The 19932-nt window shown below is 41.2% G+C and overlaps 1 pseudogene; it reads right to left on the bottom strand.

Annotated features, from left to right (window-relative positions):
* Positions 1–629: 629 nt before the first annotated feature.
* Positions 630–19932, bottom strand: part of LOC117536889 — a 32015-nt pseudogene continuing 12712 nt past the window's right edge.

Below are 19932 nucleotides of genomic sequence, written 5' to 3'. Positions count from 1 at the left end.
AAGAAAGTCCCTCACAGCTTCCTCGGCCTGTCTCTTGTATGCTTTGATCTTCAGCTGGAATTTGTCCACCAGATCCTGCAGCCTTATCACGTTCTTGTCCTCATCCGACTGAAAATCAGAAACAGGAAACAGATCCGTTACTACTGACTGGTAGGATACTTGCGTTTCACTTATTCAACTTCAGAGGTAAATATTGCAGATATGTTAGCTTCAGTTCATTTTTAGATTGAACTCTTTGGTCTAGGGAAAAGGCTGATGTAAAATAGAAAATTAAGGTAAAGACTTTTAGTAAAGTAAGAATTCAGGACATTACCTTGTTATGGAGTATTGTTACAGGGTGATACTAGAACTTGGATGTGAATATGTCCTCCCCCACTATAGGAACAAGGTATGAGAGTTTACCTGATAGGTGAGCCCTTTAATCTTGCGCTCATATTTGCGGACTCCTTTCACAGCGTCCGAGCCGTGTCTTTGTTCTGCTTCAAGCTCGGTCTCTTTAACCTGCAAACGAGCAGTTACAATATCTTTAAACGATTCAATTGTAATGGATCTCTTTACCAAAAGGGATCATGGACTTACAGTCAGTTTCACCCGGTTAAGATTCCTTCATTACTACTCATTAAGGAGGTTTTTACCAGAAGTGGAATTATCCTCAGAGGTCTCTTTCACTCAAAAAACAAACAGACCTGCTGAATAAAACGGGGAAAAACACTAAATAAAGCAGTTTTACGTAAAAAAAATGTGTTTCCTCAGTGGTGAGCGGCTCCAAGCTAACCGCTAATGAAAGCTAACCGCTAATGTTTGCCCAGCTTCTTTCTCTGATAACTTGAGGTCCAGACGTCCCATGAGAAAATTCCCTCATCTAATACAAATAAAAGTTAAAATCCCCTTATATTTTAAAAGGTGTATGGTACAAATATTTTTTTAAGTGAATAAAGGCTACATTTATATCAGCTTTTGACAGACAATTACAATGCTTAGTCATGGTCAAAGGGATAGCTACAATGCTAATACAGGAGACTACTTAGAATTCACCGTTACCTTCATTCAAATAGAGAAGTCAACCAAATATATAACATAGTCGTTTTGGGGCATGTTGATTCAGATATGTTTCAATATTATGTCTGTAAACAGAGCTTACAGCAGAACAAGCTTTGGTCATCGTCACCTACAAGATCATCAAGTATACATCAATAGTTTCATGATAAGACGTTTTCAAGAACGTTTCTTCCTAAAATAAATGGTTGAATAAAGAAGCAGGTTTTAAAGAGCCACAAGGGTTTGAACATATTCATTACTCTTGCAGAATGTATAGGTGATTAAAGTTGACTACATTACCCTAGCTTCCAGTTTTTGGAGTTGTTTCTTCCCGCCCTTCATGGCCAGGTTCTCCGCCTCGCCCAGACGCTGATGCAGGTCCTTCACCGTCACCTCCAGGTTCTTCTTCATCCTCTCCAGGTGAGCGCTGGTGTCCTGCTCCTTCTTCAGCTCCTCCGCCATCATTGCAGCCTGGAAAATGTAAATCAAGAAGCAATTGGATTGTAGTTTCGGGCAGGTGAGAGCTCTGCAGAAGAATCCAGACTCTTACATCAGTGATGGCCTTCTTGGCTTTCTCCTCAGCGTTCCTGGACACTTGAACACTGTTGTCCACCTCTCCCTGAACGTGAGAGAGATCTGCCTCCAACTTCTTCCAACTGTTGAGCAGGCTGGTGTTCTGTAACACATTTTATTATAGGACAACAAAATGTTCATAAAAAGTATGCCAAAATGCCAATGACAAATACATCCTCTCAGCTTTTACATTAGTAATGTTGTACTAAGGTACATTTGCATCATAATATACGTGACATTTGTGTGTTTTTGCTACGGCGTAAAAAAGCATGGCATTGCAAGATACAAAGCCAATAGGAGTTGACCTTTGCATTATGCCTGCTTTTGTTTAGGCTATATTTAGGAGACATTATTGACCCTCGTGCATGATTATTTGCTTTATCACAGGGTACTGCTCTACACAGATTTCAGAGGACACTGTTCAGTAGTGCCTTTTTGCTGACTGCTACTTGAATTAAATAGTTGTCCTCTAACATGTTCTGGTACAGTTAGTTTTCATACCTGATGCTTACCATCCTCAAGTACGCATGGGCTGTGCTCAAGACCACCATTTCAATCGGAACCAGGCATGGATTTAAAAACCATGTCTAAGTACAAAATAAGACCAACTAGACTGGAGTTTGTAGTCAAGTGTACTTGGATCTGCCCTGATGTGAAAGCCTCGTTTAAAAAATTGCGTTCAGTGGTCTGTAGAGTTTGTATCCACATGTTAGTTAATCGGGTCAGGCCGATTGTCGAACCTCAGATTGAGGAGGAACAATGCGGATTCCGTCCTGGTCGTGGAACGACGGATCAGCTTTTTACTCTCGCAAGGATCCTGGAGGGGGCCTGGGAGTACGCTTATCCGGTCTACATGTGTTTTGTAGACTTGGAGAAGGCGTATGACCGAGTTCCCAGGGAGTTACTGTGGGAGGTGCTGCGGGAGTATGGGGTGAGGGGGTCTCTACTCAGGGCCATCCAATCTCTGTACTCCCAAAGCGAGAGCTGTGTCCGGGTCCTCGGCAGTAAGTCGGACCCATTTCCGGTGAGGGTTGGCCTCCGCCAGGGCTGCGCTTTGTCACCAATCCTGTTTGTAATATACATGGATCGGATTTCGAGGCGTAGTCATGGGGGAGGGGGTCTGCAGTTCGGTGGACTAAGGATTGCACCACTGCTTTTTGCAGATGATGTGGTTCTAATGGCTTCATCGGTCTGCGACCTTCAGCACTCACTGGATCGGTTCGCAACCGAGTGTGAAGCGGCTGGGATGAGGATCAGCACCTCCAAATCTGAGGCCATGGTTCTCAGCAGGAAACCGATGGACTGTCCACTTCAAGTAGGGAATGAGTCCTTACCCCAAGTGAAGGAGTTCAAGTATCTCGGGGTCTTGTTCTCGAGTGAGGGAACAATGGAGCGTGAGATGGGCCGGAGAATCGGAGCAGCGGGAGCGGTACTGCAGTCGCTTTACCGCACCGTTGTGACGAAAAGGGAGCTGAGCCAGAAGGCAAAGCTCTCGGTCTTCCGGGCCATTTTCGTTCCTACCCTCACCTATGGTCATGAAGGATGGGTCATGACCGAAAGAACGAGATCGCGGATACAAGCGGCCGAGATGGGTTTTCTCCGCAGGGTGGCTGGTGTCTCCCTTAGGGATAAGGTGAGAAGTTCGGTCATCAGGGAGGGACTCGGAGTTGAGCCGCTCCTCCTTCGCGTCGAAAGGAGCCAGTTGAGGTGGTTCGGGCACCTAGTTAGGATGCCACCTGGGCGCCTCCCTAGGGAGGTGTTCCAGGCACGTCCAGCTGGGAAGAGACCAAGGGGTAGACCTAGGACCAGGTGGAGGGATTATATCTCTTCGCTGGCCTGGGAGCGCCTTGGGATCCCCCAGTCAGAGCTGGTTGATGTCGCCAGGGAAAAGAAAGTTTGGGGCTCTCTGCTGGAACTGCTACCCCCGCGACCCGACCACGGATAAGCGGGAGAAGATGGATGGATGGATGGATGTTAGTTTTGTCTCACCTCGCTTGACTTCAGCCAAGGGGGTACCAAAAGATTGACAACCTTTTCTAATGGAAAACTGAAAAAGCATGGCTCCGTTTAATATTTTACCATGTAATAGACATGTTGTATATGTGGCTGAAATTGCAGATGAAATCCAGGTAGTTTTGCATCTGTGAGTGGAGCAGCTGCACCCTCTCGCTGGCGTCCAGCAGCTCCTGCTCCACCAGCTTGCGGCTCCGCTCCGTCTGCTCCAGAGCCGCTCTGATCTCCTCCATCTCAGCCTGCAGAAGGTTACTCCTGCGCTCAGACATGGCCACCTGCTCCTTCATGACGTACTGTTTCACGTGCACTTTCAGCTGCATATTATTATTGTTATTCTGTTATTATTCTAATGCCACGCCCAGGGACTACGGGTGGAAAATCACAATTTCTCTATTAGTTTCATTTAAGATAATTTTTCTTTATGTATTCCCTCTGTTCAAAAAAAGAAACATAACATTACCAAGTGACGTTGTAATCATAACACAGAAATAAGTACAGCTTTAAAAAAAATCTGAATTGACCGAAAACGAATACCATATGTTTGTCATTTTTATTGCAAAACATTTGATCGTACCATCTTTTCAAATGTGCTGCTTTTGCAAATATTAATGTACATTTATTTCTAATAATGTTCAAATGTGGACTGTTGAAGACAAACTATGAAGGTGTCACTCTTTTGGTTAATGCTTATGCATTCTCTCATGGTGCACATTGTCTGGTGTTGTTTTGTTTTAACTCTATGTTTTCATACCTTGAGTTGCCCCTGGATGTTCCTCAGCTGTTTCTGTGACTCAGCAGCCTGCCTGTTAGAATGACTCAGCTGGATCTCCATCTCGTTCAGGTCTCCCTCCATCTTCTTCTTCACCCTCAGCGCGTCGTTCCTGCTCCGCACCTCGGCGTCCAGATTACTCTGCATGGTATCCATCACTCGTTGGCTGTTTCTCTTCAGCTGCTCGATCTCTTCGTCCTTCTCCGATATCTTCTTGTCCACCTCACCCTTCACCTGGTTCAGCTCCAGCTGCACGCGCAGGATCTTAGACTCGTTGTGCTCCAGAGAGGCCTGAGTGCAGAAGTAACACGCAGTCAAGAGGTGGTGGAGTTAGTTTAATATACATAACTGTGCTAAAGTTTAGAATCAGCTTTTATTGAAGTGTATCTTAGTTTCTTCTATCATTATTGACCTGGAACTAAATATGTGGTTTGTGCGTTTTTCATTAGGTCCTCTTCAGTCTGCTTTGTGTTAGATTAAAGAGTTTTAAATTGAATTGTCTGAAATGAGACCCCAGTTTGCTCTGATTGGATAGCTGACCAGCTCTGTTGTGATTGGTCAACCGCTTAAACCCCCTTAGACCCTTATCAAATCACGACCAATGTGTGAGCGCTAGCCAATCAAAGTGCAAGTGTTAAAGAGAGAAACTCCCTCTAGAGGTAACTTTGGGAGTTTAGCTTTTGCAGACCATTAACATGCACATAACCTATAATATGTTACACTAAAGGAAAAGGTAACACATCAAAAAGCATAATAGGGCCTCTTTATAGCATGAAAGACCATTCAAAGACTAGTAGTTCTCCTCTCAGATCCTAGATTTTTCAGCAGTCCATCCATCCATCCATCTTCTCCCGCTTATCCGTGGTCGGGTCGCGGGGGTAGTGCTGTACATAATTAATAAACTCACCTCTGCCTCCTCCAGAGCCGTCTGGGCCTCCAGCTTCTCCTGCTCGGCCTGTTTCTTTGATTTCTCCAGCTCATGGATGGCCTTGCCCGTCTCCCCCAGCTGCTCAGTCATATCCATTATCTCATCTGGAGAAAAAGACACAATGTTTCTTATGTATCTGCATTGCAAACATTGGTGATGTCACGGCGTTAGGAGGGGGCTGACATACGTTGTAGGTTTTTGTTTTCCCGTTTGAGGGTCTCCAGTTGTTCCAGGCATTCTTCGAAGGCATTATTTATCTTGAAGTTCTCGGTGCCCAGACTGCGAACATCTTTTATTGCCGACTCCATCTCTGCCTGACCCTCCTCATGTTTCTGCTTCCACTCAGCCAATACCTGCATGCAGACATATTAGTGTTAACTAGAATTTAAAACAATCTACTGTTACTAGTTAAATAGTTTGGCAGCTGGAAGCAGACTATCAGTGTGATTCATCAAAACTAATAACTGAATATTATCATAAAAATGTATTTTTGTGTCAAGGTTATCCTTAGGTTTTGTTTGTTGATATTATTTTTATTCATTTATTGTATTGTATATCAGTTGGGGAATACATTTATATTTTATTGTAATTTTAAAATAACATTAAATTCATTTTTATATTTTTCCTAATTTCATATTGTCTCATTTGGATTGGTCCTAATTTGGCCTCTTTTCTGTCAACACTTGTTTAGTCTTATTTCACCCACTACGCTTGAGAAAGTTAATAAAACCCAGATACCGGTGTTATAGGTGGAGCATCCAGTCGTAAAAAAATACTTACGATACCAAATAATAATACAATATTTAATGTCATTTTATTTTGTAAAAAAAAATCGTTTTGCTTCATGAAGCCACCAGTAATTACACTTTACGAGGAAATAAGTACATTCCAGTTACTTCCTTGACATAATGAAACCTATATACTTATACTTAACTATATTCTATCAACTAAACATCTCATATATCTGTCGCATCAAGATCACAACCTTGTCAAAGTTCCTCTGCTTCTTGTCCAGGATGGCAGCAGCAGCATTGGAGTGCTCCACATCCAGCATCAGGTCCTCCATTCAATTCAATTCAAAACCTTTATTTATCCAGGTAAAATCCCATTGAGATCAATGATCTCTTTTTCAAGGGAGACCTGCAGCAGTAGGTTCCACAAGAAGACATAAAAATATAAACAACAGAACAACAAAAGGACATCATACAGCAAAATGTACAGGGATTACAATTTACATATCTATCCACATGTACAGGTACCAACAGCATCTGATTTTGTAGCATCCAACCGAGCTTTAAAAACATGTAGTGGTACTAGCTTGGTAATTTTCCATTCTTTTTGCAGACTGTTCCATGTTAGTGGAGCTGCACATCTAAAAGCTTTCTTCCCTAAGACAGTCCGAGCACTCGGCACATTTAATAAAACCACAGCATGCGATCTCAGGCAATAAGTACTTTCAATTCGCAGAGAGATCAAGGAGCAGATATAAGATGGTAGTTTATCCAACATGGCTTTGTAAATGAAAAAGTACCAGTGACTGAGCCTCCGTACAGTAAGTGATGGCATAACCGCCTTGGTATACAGGGTACAGTGATGCGTAAGTGCTTTACAATTTGTCAAAAATCTCAGTACGCTGTGATACGCAGCATCTAACTTGCTCAGGTAATTGGCAGGTGCATTCATATATAACAAATCACCATAATCCAGCACAGGTAAAAAGGTCACAGTGACTAGCCTTTTCCTGGCCTCAAGCGAGAAACAGGACTTATTTCTGTAAAAGAAACCATAGCCTAACCCTCAGCTTTTTAAGCAGGTTATTGACATGAAGTTTAAAAGTGAGACAGTCATCAAGCCAGATACCCAAGTATTTGTAACAGGTAACCACTTCAAGTTGTATTTCTTGCGTAGTTACAATATCCAAAGCAGTCTCTGGTGTATTTTTAGCTTTAGCTTTAGAAAAGAGCATTACCTTGGTTTTATCCACATTTAAAAGAAGCTTAAGCTCAGAGAGCTGAGCCTGAATAATGTTAAAAACAGCCTGTAATTTAACAACAGCCTCGTTAATCGAGGGACCTGCACAGTACATCACGGTATCATCCGCATAAAAATGTAAGGTTGCTGCTTCGACATTTTCACCTAAACTATTAATATAGATAGAGAATAATAGCGGACCTAAAACTGAACCTTGTGGTACACCATTAGTGATGTTTAACCACTCAGAAGACAGCCCATCAAACTGAACACATTGGGACCTTTCAGAGAGGTAGTTTACAAACCACCCTACTGCATGGCTGGACATGCCTATACTGACCAGCCTTTGCTTCAAAATGCGATGATCGACGGTATCAAAAGCTTTGGAAAGGTCAACAAATAGAGCTGCACAACTCTGCTTATTATCTAAAATACTCGTAATATCATTTACCACTTTCATTGTGGCAGTGATGGTGCTATGTTGCTTTCTGAAGCCTGACTGATGTTTAGACAGGATGTCATTGTTACATAAAAACACCATCTCCCCCTGCAGCCGCTGCTTGGTCTTCTCCAGAGACGAGCACTTGGAGTTGACGGCCTCCACGGCCTCCTCAGCATCCTGCAGGCGCAAAGCCAGCTTCTTCCTGCACGAGAAAAAACATTTAGTAAGAACTCACAAGAATATATGTTAGTTTGTGTTCATCAAGTATTGCCTTATCAAAAACTCTCCTGTCATTTCAGATCCTGCCTTCACGGCCCTTGTAATCAATCTTTTCTCCCTCTCCTGACCTGCGGCTCATTTTTATTTTTTCAAGATTCAAGGCTTTTATCGTCATTTGTGCATAGCTACTGTGTTGTTATGACAATTCAAATCTTAGGTCACAGGCTCCTCCATACAAGTAATTGGAATATTGATATTGCAAACAGATGAATGTTATGGATGTTCTTTCAAAAGTGCCGGTATTTAAGTCTTATGGCTTGAACTGTCCCATATTCACTTGATCACTACCAGATTGGTCTTGTGTATTTCTGCCAAGCTCTCCAGTGTTTCTTCTTCTTTCTTAGCTAATTGTATATTAGTCTTTTTAACTGCTCTGCCCTTTTTTGGACCAGCCCCCCAGCTAGCAGGGAACGTTCTCACAACATTGGCTAACGTTACCTACAGGTTCTAATAATGTTTTAAAGAAACGTTTTAATCTGATGTTCAAATAACCTTTTGAGGATGTTTATTATTTCAAATCAACACATTCTCACTCCCAACCCGTCACATGTTGACGGACGGTCAGGGCCCCTCCCCATCACTCTATTACGGACAGGGTACCACTTGAGTCAGTTTTCAACGGGCAGGGCGTCCCATTGACTTGCATAGAGCTCCCTGAATGTTGGTAATAGACGAGTTGGGATCGCGGCGAAATGCTCTCCGCAGATCCATTCTCACAGCGTTTATCAACCTTTTTCTTACGGTACGTCCACACAGCAGCTTTTAAAAAATCTTGAAAATCTTGGAGCTGGGCGTGTCTGAAAGCTTGGGGATTTCGCGACCAACAACCAATCACATGAATCTCCCGCCCCCGACATACAAAGCAAAAAACCCCGGTTCTTCTCCACTATTTCGTTAAACATGTATGAGAGTAATGTCTATGGTGCTATTTTATGCTACATTCCATGCTGGCTAATGATACTGTCTATGCTTGCTAGCAACGAAGTAAACTAGCAACGAAGTAAACTGGATATAAAATCCCCAAACAAGCGAAAACCTACCAGTTTCACCCACTATCTCTGCCACCTCCCTCCATGCCTGGTTCCTCCGGTTTGTATCCCGGTAAGTAAATAGGGACTGGTCATAAAGAACCGGGTGATTTGCTACCGCAATAACTAACTTCTCCTCCATTTTTGTTAGGAATATAGAATGAACTGCGGTCTGGCTCTCCCAGCTTGCACGCGGTTTGATTGGCTAGCGCTTGAACTGTCAGATTTGCATAAACGGATCTGATTGGCTGTCGCTTCCAGCTCAGCCTCAAAAGTTGAACATTGTTCAACTTTGGAATCCTGAACATCCTGGAAATCCTGGAAATCTTCGCCTCGCCCCCCCACAATGCAGTTCGGCGACAAGTGAGGGAAAGTGACGTCATCCCCATTCAAAGTCAATGGGCGGAGACGCGCTGGAAGTGTGTGTACGGGCCGTACTCAATATCAAGCCACCCTTATTGTTTTTACTTCTTTATTTTAATTGAATAATGTAGGACTTTTGTTGCCGTCAGTTATGGGGAGAGTAGGGGCTCAGAATACTGAAATCTGTATTGTTTCATCGTTTTTTCCTTCTAATTTTGTATTCTTTTCTAAACCACACACTGTTATTTACTCAACAATAACATATCATTATCCTTGTGTTTATTTATTTGTTTGATTAATAAACACAAGTTGGAGTCCGTCAGGACTGAGGGTCAGAGCAACTCATAGTAGTTGCTTTAGAGAATTTTACACCCGGAAGTAAGTATTCTCTCCGCTTCGCTTGACAAACCCCGTGATAGTCCTCAAGCTCTATGATTGGATGTTTGAGTGTGCGCCGAGGGTTACGCCAAGCGTCGAACAACACTTTGAAATGGGATGGAACCACGGCAGACTGTGCAAAACTGGATTTGAACGGGTCCACATACAGTGGGGCAAAAAAGTATTTAGTCAGCCACCAATTGTGCAAGTTCTCCCACTTAAAAAGATGAGAGGCCTGTAATTTTCATCCTAGGTATACCTCAACTATGAGAGACAAAATGAGAAGAAAACAAAATCCAGAAAATCACATTGTCTGATTTTTAAAGAATTTATATGCAAATGATGGTGGAAAATAAGTATTTGGTCAATAACAAAAGTTAATTTCAATACTTTGTTATATACCCTTTGTTGGCAATGACAGAGGTCAAACGTTTTCTGTAAGTCTTCACAAGGTTTTCACACACTGTTGCTGGTATTTTGGCCCATTCCTCCATGCAGACCTCCTCTAGAGGAGTGATGTTTTGGGGCTGTCGCTGGGCAACACAGACTTTCAACTCCCTCCAAAGATGTTCTATGGGGTTGAGATCTGGAGACTGGCTAGGCCACTCCAGGACCTTGAAATGCTTCTTACGAAGCCACTCCTTCGTTGCCCGGGCGGTGTGTTTGGGATCATTGTCATGCTGAAAGACCCAGCCACGTTTCATCTTCAATGCCCTTGCTGATGGAAGGAGGTTGTCACTCAAAATCTCACGATACATGGCCCCATTCATTCTTTCCTTTACACGGATCAGTCGTCCTGGTCCCTTTGCAGAAAAACAGCCCCAAAGCATGATGTTTCCACCCCCATGTTTCACAGTAGGTATGGTGTTCTTTGGATGCAACTCAGCATTCTTTCTCCTCCAAACACGTCTAGTTGAGTTTTTACCAAAAAGTTCTATTTTGGTTTCATCTGACCATATGACATTCTCCCAATCCTCTTCTGGATCATCTAAATGCTCTCTAGCAAACTTCAGACGGGCCTGGACATGTACTGGCTTAAGCAGGGGGACACGTCTGGCACTGCAGGATTTGAGTCCCTGGCGGCGTAGTGTGTTACTGATGGTAGCCTTTGTTACTTTGGTCCCAGCTCTCTGCAGGTCATTGACTAGGTCCCCCCGTGTGGTTCTGGGATTTTTGCTCACTGTTTTTGTGATCATTTTCACCCCACGGGGTGAGATCTTGCGTGGAGCCCCAGATCGAGGGAGATTATCAGTGGTCTTGTATGTCTTCCATTTTCTAATAATTGCTCCCACAGTTGATTTCTTCACACCAAGCTGCTTACCTATTGCAGATTCAGTCTTCCCAGCCTGGTGCAGGTCTACAATTTTGTTTCTGGTGTCCTTTGACAGCTCTTTGATCTTGGCCATAGTTGAGTTTGGAGTGTGACTGTTTGAGGTTGTGGACAGGTGTCTTTTATACTGATAACGAGTTCAAACAGGTGCCATTAATACAGTTAACAAGTGGAGGACAGAGGAGGCTCTTAAAGAAGAAGTTACAGGTCTGTGAGAGCCAGAAATCTTGTTTGTTTGTAGGTGACCAAATACTTATTTTACCGAGGAATTTACAAATTAATTCATTAAAAATCCTACAATGTGATTTCCTGGATTCTTTCCCCCCATTCTGTCTCTCATAGTTGAAGTGTACCTAGGATGAAAATTACAGGCCTCTCTCATCTTTTTAAGTGGGAGAACTTGCACAATTGGTGGCTGACTAAATACTTTTTTGCCCCACTGTATATATATATTGTCCACATATATATATATATTTTAAATATGCAGTGGTGTTTATTTGTAAATCATTTAGTATAATCACACAAATTCTGTGTTTTATATTTAATAATTCTGTGTTCTTTATTTATTGAATATTCAATACCTGACAAGGTCGGAGATGAAAAACTTGGGTTGCAGGTTCCTCAACAGTGCATTACAAGACATCTATCAATATGTGTGTATACCTCCACCATTAAACTGTTGTATTCCGCACATTTCTTATACTATCTACATACATCTTATAAGAGTATAATACATATGTATAATATCAGTTAAAATAAGTGCTTAAACATACAGTAGTTAACATTGCAGGAAATCAATATATTAGTACTTTGTCAGGCTTAATATTTATACCCCCAAAGCTTTTTTCTTATTCAAAATAAAACCTAAAGTATTCTTTAATGTTTAAATAAAGCCTTATTAGTTTGTCTGTCTGTGTCTCCTATTAATATCTAATAATAAAAATAATACATTTCAATAACGTGCTTTAACCACCAGGTGTCCCTTTCTATCAGCTGTGCACCGTTATGGTGTACATATACCAATATACCGATTGGATCAAATATAAAAGTCAGCCGAATTTAGTATTGATACTGCAAGGAGACTTATATTGTGAAGAGAAATTGAAGGTTTTGTTTAATTGCTGATATATTTATGATCCACGTCACATATTCAGTTTCGGCGGCAGTTCTTCCTGTTTGTCTAGAAGTCTTCTCATCAGGGCTCTATAAATACAGAACTACGGCAGATATGTAATATTTAATGCAGCCGAACCGTGTATTACAATGCCGTTATGTGATGACCTCCAAAGAGAAAAGCAAGCAAACTCGGAATAAAGTATTATTTTATTTTTAAAAAATGTTTTTGGATTTCACATCAACAGGAAGTCCGGTTAACTAAAATGTCCGTGTGGAACAATACCCCAACCCATAGATCTGTGGGTGAATATAATGTCAATCACCACATTACACACGTGAGGCCTTCTAAAATGTTTTAAAATATAATTAGGGTTGTAGTTGAAGAGTTTGTAACGGACAACGGCACGTCCATGCTTGCACGTCATGGTACCATAGCACCTCCAAGGCGCTAAAAATAAAACTTCAAACATCGCAAAATAAACTGGTCAGACTACTGCTTGACCTTTCATCTAGAACCCACCTCACCTCTGCCCACTTTGACAACCTAGGATGGCTTAGAGTAGACGACAGAGTACAGCTACTTGCAATGGGCCTGGTCTACAAGATCCACTACACCTCTATGGTACCCATGTACATGTCAAAATTCTTCCCAAAGGTCAAGGAATACCATGATCATAACACCAGAGGGAGCTCCACACATCATGTGAAACCCAGATTTGGCACAAAAAAGGGGGAATACACGTTTCGCAATTATGCCACATCAAGGTGGAACGCTCTTCCCACAACTGTAAAGGAAAGTAAAACTATACTTACCTTCAAAACCTCTCTTAAAGAGCACCTTCGGGGGAGAGCATTGCAAAACTGGCCCCGGTAATGGTACAAATCTCAACCTGTCGTTCAATGGACAGCTTCCCCCCCCCCCCCCCCCCCCCCCCCCATCTATGTATATACTCGCATTTTAGACTCTGTTACTAACTGTATATCTGTAGACTTGGTATGTCTTAAATGTCCGGTTAGGATGTATTAGAACGAAATCTAAAATGAAAATTGTAAATAAGCAATCTGTATGTAAAAAACCACCTGTATGTAAATCGTAAATAAGCCATCTGTATGTCAAATATGTCTTATATGTCTTAAATGATATGATGAATTGGAAATGGGGGACCCTGATGTAAACAAGACGAAAGTCTTTCTCTGGTCTGCATCCCCTTAACAATTGTATGTTTTGAGCTGTACTGTACTGTACCCAATATACAAGCTGTTAATAAACTTTTCAATCAATCAATCAATCAACCATTAATTCCACAACCACACACATGGATTAACATCGATTTAATACATTAATGTAGCCTTTGTTTCTGCTAAAATAAGTGTCGACCAGCTGGGGCAACAAGAAAATCGGCGAAATCGAGTGTGACTATTAAAAAATAAATAATTATTATATTAATATTGACAATAACAACCGACCGTCGGGGAGCGGTCTCATGGCGTCTATTATCAACGCTATGGGAGGTCTATGAAGGTCTATGGGACGCCCTGCCCGTTGAAAACGGACTCTCAAGGGGTACCCTGTCCGTAATAGAGTGACGGGGAGGGCCCTGACCGTCCGTCAACATGTGACGGGTTGGGAGTGAGAACGTGTTGTTCAAATAATGTTCCTATAAGGTTTAAGGTTAACTAAGACATAACGTTTTAACTGCAACATTCAGAGGATGTTTTGAGGATGTTATTGAGGCCTGAGATGTTTTATAAAACGTTCCTTTAATGTGACATGTTAACAAAGGTGGAACGTTTTGCCTGCAACATTCTAAGGATGTTTTTTGGACGTTGTTGGGTAACACAGTACAGACGTTCTTTTATAAAACATTCCCTCAATGTTACATGATAACAAAAGAAGAACATTTTCAAAGCAACATTCGGATAATGTTTTCAGAAGGTTATTCTTTTTTTATAAAACGTTCCCGTGATGCAAAATATTAACACGGTCAACGTCAGATTTATTTCTAGAGCGCTTTAAAAACGAACTGGTTGCATTTGCTTGAAAAGGATGTTTTAAAAAAAATCTGATGTCAGCATATTTTCCTTTTGAAAAAAACAAACAAGCACGTAATTCATGATAAGCTGTAAGCAGATATTGCATGTTTGCGGTGGCATGTGTGAGTTCCCAGCTAGAAATGTTTGTTACCATTCGTTGTTCTAGGAATGTTTTCAGCGGGACGTTTTATTTTGGTTCCCAGAATGTTCTTCTGAAAGGTAGGATCACGTTCTTTAAAAACATTCTTGAAATGTTTGGTGATAACCTTCTAAATATGTTTTTGATAAGATTGTTAGAACATTATGCCCTACTGTTCTTAAAACGTTTTCAGCTGCAAGTGTTTTTGTTGTTTATGCACATGTCTCTATTGTCATATTGATAGCATAACACTTTTAGTCACCAATAATCACACTTTATTTCTAACTATAAAGGTTGTGTCTCGTATGTAGGTTCTAACTGTTGGATAAGCTATCTGGCTGTGTGTGGTTTGTGAGGGCTGCGTATAAACAGTGTCCGCTGTTTATGCATATTGGATAAAAATCGTTATTGCACCCTTTAGATTTGAGACCGACAGACATAGAGGAACGGACCGACTGTCACTGCCCGTCCCTGAAACCCCTGTTAGTGTTTGTATGTGTTTGTCTCTTTCTATTGTGTGTCTCTCTCTCTTAGAGAATGTTATCTTAACATTCTGGGAACCAAAATAAAACTTCCAGCTGAAAACGTTATAAGAATAGTAGGGCATAATGTTCTAACAATGTTATCAAAAACATCTTAAGAAGGTTATCACCAAACATTTTAAGAATTTTTTTGGAGAACGTTATCCTACCTTTCAGAAAAACATTCTGGGAACCAAACTAAAACTTTCTGCCTACCCCTTCTTGGACTTGTTACCCGGTGTCAATTCTCCAGGATTTGAACCAGCCTGTACTTGACAGGTAGACTGAATTTCTTGTTGTTCTTCCTGTAACATTGTTGTGCTTTTGGTTCCCAGTCTGGGAGTATGAGCCAAAGAAATGTGGGCAGGTTTGTCATTACTTGGCCTCCTCCAGCTCCTCGGTGCGTTGGATGGCGTCCGTCTCGTATTTGGTCCTCCACTGGGAGTGCAGCTCCCCTTTGGCCTCCTGCTCCTCCTCGTACTGCTCCCTCAGCAGCTCACAGTCGTGGCGAGACGACTGCAAAGCGTGCGCCAGGGCATTCTTTGCCTTTTAAAGAAGTAAACATCAACATTTAGCTTCCTCTTCATACTTTAACATTCTAATAATGCTGATCTCTTACCTTAACCTCCTCCTCAAGAAGTATTTTCAGCTCCTCGATCTGCTGAATAAAAGCTTGTTTTCCTCGAGTCAGCTGTGACATTAAGGATTCTTTTTCTTCAAGCTGGCGAGACATTTCAGCTGCACGATAAATGCAAAGAACAGTTAGCACCACCTCGTCTGCGTTTGTGACTAATGTGAAAATGTTAAGAACATTTCCTCACCGCTGTCTGTCTGCAGCCGAGCTTTCTGACTGGAAAGGTCGTTTATTAATCTCTGCTGCTCCTCCTCTTTTGTTTTACCTCGTTCAGTTGATCTTCAAGGGAGCGGCACAGTTTCTCTAGATTAATCTTGACATTTGAAAAAAGAAGAAATTCAATGTTAATTTGCCAAACATAAACATCATTAGTGCATTTACTCAAGTACAAATGTGAACACTTTGAACTTGAGTTCTTTGATTGTATGCTACTTTAAACTTTTATTTCTGATCTCAGGGTAAATATAGTATTTTTAACTCCACTACATCTGTCTGACAGCTTTAGTTACTTTTCAGATTAAAGGTTTTCATTTCCTTCCTCTCCAGTGAAAACCATGAATCTCCATGTGTTGATTTTGAATGTTTGTGATAAGAAAGAAGTGTTCCTATAAGTGTTGAGAAATAATCTGTTGCACATCACACATTATTGCAGATACTATTAATCCACAAACATCATATATGCAACACTGACAGGGAACATTGTAATGCACCATCAAAACTTTGAATTTAAATACTTAAGCAACCTTATACTGCAAAGTCAGTACTTTAAAGGGGCCCTATTCATATATCTTTAGGTCCATACTTGTATTTTGTGCTTCTACTGTGACATGTTGACATGTTTTAATGTTCTCATACTGCCTGTTCTGCAGCACCTCTTTTCACCCTCTGTCTGAAACGCAGAGCCCAGTCTGCTCTGTTGTGATTGGTCAACCGTTTAGTTATATCCCGCCTCTTAGCCTATCACGTACAATATGTTGGAGGGCTGTCGCTAATAGAAGCACAAGGGCTACATAGTGATGTCACTATGTTACGGAAATAAATAAAGGAATCCAATGGAAGCGTTTCAGGCAGGGGGGAGTGTGTGGGAGAGAAACTCCCTCTGGAGAGAACTCTAAGATTTAACTCTAAAAAGCATAATATAGTCTCTTTAAGTATTCTGAGATTTCTTTTGCAAATTTAAGTAAAATAAGCTTTGCATTGAGGACTTTAACATATAGTGGAGTATTTTTACAAGTTGGCAGTCATACTTTTGCTGTGGTAAAGGATCTCAATCCTTATTTTCCTACAGAAATTCCAACCTTAGCTTTGGCCAGGGTTTCCATATTGCTTGCTGAGTCGTCCATCTCCAGCTGCATCTCACTCTTCTCCTTCTCCAGCTTCTGCCTGACCCTCTGGATGTTATCCAGCTGTTCCCCCAGCTCCGCCATACTGTCTGCGTGTTTCTTGCGCAGACGTGGCCTCGTGCTGCAGCGAGCTCTCCTCCAGGTCTCTCCTCAGCTTGATGAACTCTGCCTCCCTCTTTTTGTTCAGCTCGGCCTGAGCGGCGGTGGCCCCCCCGGCCTCCTCCAGCCTCTCGCTGATCTCCTCCAGCTCTCGGGACAGGTCACATCTCTGCTTTTCCACTTTGGCTCGAGCCGAGCGCTCAGACTCTATTTCCTCCTCCAGCTCCTCAATTCGGGCCTGCAGAAGAAAAGTAATCAGTGAAGTAGCTTTGTGATATCACATCAAACCCAAAGCCAGTACTTGTGAATTATTCACCTGCAGCTCTTTTATTTTCTTCTGCAGCTGAGCACCAAGTGTTTGTTCATCTTCTATCTTTGACTGCAGCTGAGAAAACTCAAAGTCTTTCCTGTGAAGTGGAGAGAAGTTTTTTAAATCCATCAATGTTAAAAATCATTAGCTAGCAAAGTGTTCGACCGGAAGAGAGTGGCAGTATGACGTGAAACAAAGTTATGTGGCTATCACAAACTCTTTCTCTTCCATTGCTGCTATACAAATATTGATATGTACAGCTGTACTCCATGCAAAAACCTCAAATGCATCTTGATCAATGAAATTGATTCAGTTATTGACAGGAAATATTAGACACATATTTGCCAACTAATCAACTAGCGATTAACTGACTAATAGTTTAACGTGTTTAATTTAAAGGAAAACACATTTTATAAAGTCAAAAAATAGGTTTTACGGTAAACTTAATATTTTGTGAGCTTTTTGTATGTTTTTGTATGCAAATATGAACGGGTATTAAGATAAAAGAAGTACATTTTCTCACTCTTAATATTATTAAATAAAATAAATACTCAAGTGAAGTACGTCAAGTGTATACGTGAGTAAATGTATCTAGTCATATTCCACCAGTTTGCACACATGCAACCAGAAAATATGTGACTAATGTGTTGTAAAACGATGGTTACTAATATATTCTTTGTGTGAGATCATCTTACTTTTTAAACTTTTCGTCCGGCTGCTGCTTCTCGTTCTCCAGGTCCATGATGGACTCGTGAGCCAGCTTCAGGTCGCCTTCCAGCTTCCTCTTGGCTCTCTCCAGATCCATGCAGATCTTCTTCTCCTGCTCCAGAGAACCCTCCAGCTAAAGGTCACACATGCACACTGTTAATAAATCATAACAATAAGCAATCTGCCGTTAATGCAGCGATGAAACAAAAGTGCATTTACTAAAGTACCAATTTAAAGACTTAAGAATTAAGTAAAGTAGTTCACTTAAATCATACCACTTTAGTTTTTTCACTTCACTACTAGTGACTTTTTAGTGTATGACATTTATAGGACAGCTTTAATTACTTAAAGGGGCCCTATAATGCTCATTTTCAGACTACTGTGACATGTGTACATGCTTTAATGTTCAAAGAGTGCTTCGTTTGGCTTATACTGCCTGTTCTGAAACAAAGGATTCCAATGGAGGTGTTTCAGGCAGGGGGGGGAGTATGTGTAGAATATATAACACGCAACAGGAAAGGGACAACCCAAACAATCTTAAAAAGGTCTCTTTTTTGGTTACTATTTTTGGAAAAAATAAAAAGAAGACAAATTCCACATTTTAATATACTGAACATTAAACTACCCTTTTCTTGAAATAATGATAATTAATTAGTAATAATGTCCAGATTTGGACTGCACAAACATTCTGAAAGGGTCACTTTGCACTATTTGTTAGTTCCAAATGATGATCCAAATCAACTACAAAACCAACTGCATTTTCCTGATCATATACAAATGTAAAATGCAAGAGATTAACTTGAGTGTTTTCACAGCGGAGTTCCTCACCTCATCTACCTGCTGCTCCAGTTTGGTCTTAGCTTTGGTCAGAGAGTTGATGTTGTCCTCCTCAGTCTGCAGGTCGTCCAGAGTCTGCTGATGAGCCTCCTGCAGCTCTCTCTACTCCTTCGACAGCTTGGTGATGTTTTCATCTTGGCTCATGATTTCTTCAGTCAGGTTTTTCACCTAAAACCAATAATAACAAATCATGTCGCAATTCCTCCTTGAATCCCATAATATACATAGGGCATTATTACCTTGTTTTCCACAGCATGTTTCTCCTTCTCCACTTTGGCTAGAGTGAGCTCCAGGTCGTCGATGTCCCTCTTGAGTTCGGAGCTCTCGTCCTCCAGCTTCCTCTTCTTGGCGGTCAGCTCAGCGTTGACCTCCTCCTCGTCCTCCAGTCGCTCCGTCACCTCCTTCAGCTTGGCCTCCAGCTGGATCTTGCTTTTGATGAGTCCTTCACACCTCTCCTCTGCATCCTGGAGGTTGTCTGCCTCCTGATATAAAGTAAGTGCAACAGTATTACAGCTAAACCCCTTCAAATAGCAATAGCCATGTGACACTCATGAAGCCGACTCAAAAGGACGCCAAAGAAACACAACAACTCTTCAAAAAGACTACAATTAAACCCCAAAGACAATAAATAGAAACAAAAAGACTGCAAAAAAATACAGAAAGACTACAAAGAGACACACAATGATTAAAAGACACATAAAATGATGACAAAATTAATATAAGACAGATAACTACCACACAAACTACTACAAAGAGACACAAAATAATCACAATGTGACCCACCATGACTTGAAAGAGCCACAAAATGACTAAAAAACAGTGGCGAGCCGTCAGGGCCCTCTAGGCCCTCTGTGGGCCTAAGATATTCAAAAACATAATATTTGAAAACATTAAAAGAAAATATTATTTTTTATATTTTTTTGTTTGTTACATTTTTCATTAGTTTTACCAAAATAACTTGATTTAATTGTATTTAAAATAACATTTCCAAAGAAATAAATCCTTCGAATCTGCCTGTTCAGTTTCTGTTGGAATGTGAAGGGTTAAATGCAGTCTCTGCGAAAACTGTGAAGACGGGA

This window comes from Gymnodraco acuticeps, unplaced genomic scaffold, assembly GCF_902827175.1.
Source record: "Gymnodraco acuticeps unplaced genomic scaffold, fGymAcu1.1, whole genome shotgun sequence".
NCBI lineage: Eukaryota > Metazoa > Chordata > Actinopteri > Perciformes > Bathydraconidae > Gymnodraco > Gymnodraco acuticeps.
Note: the sequence above shows the minus strand (reverse complement) of the source record. Positions and strands in the feature narration are given on the sequence as shown.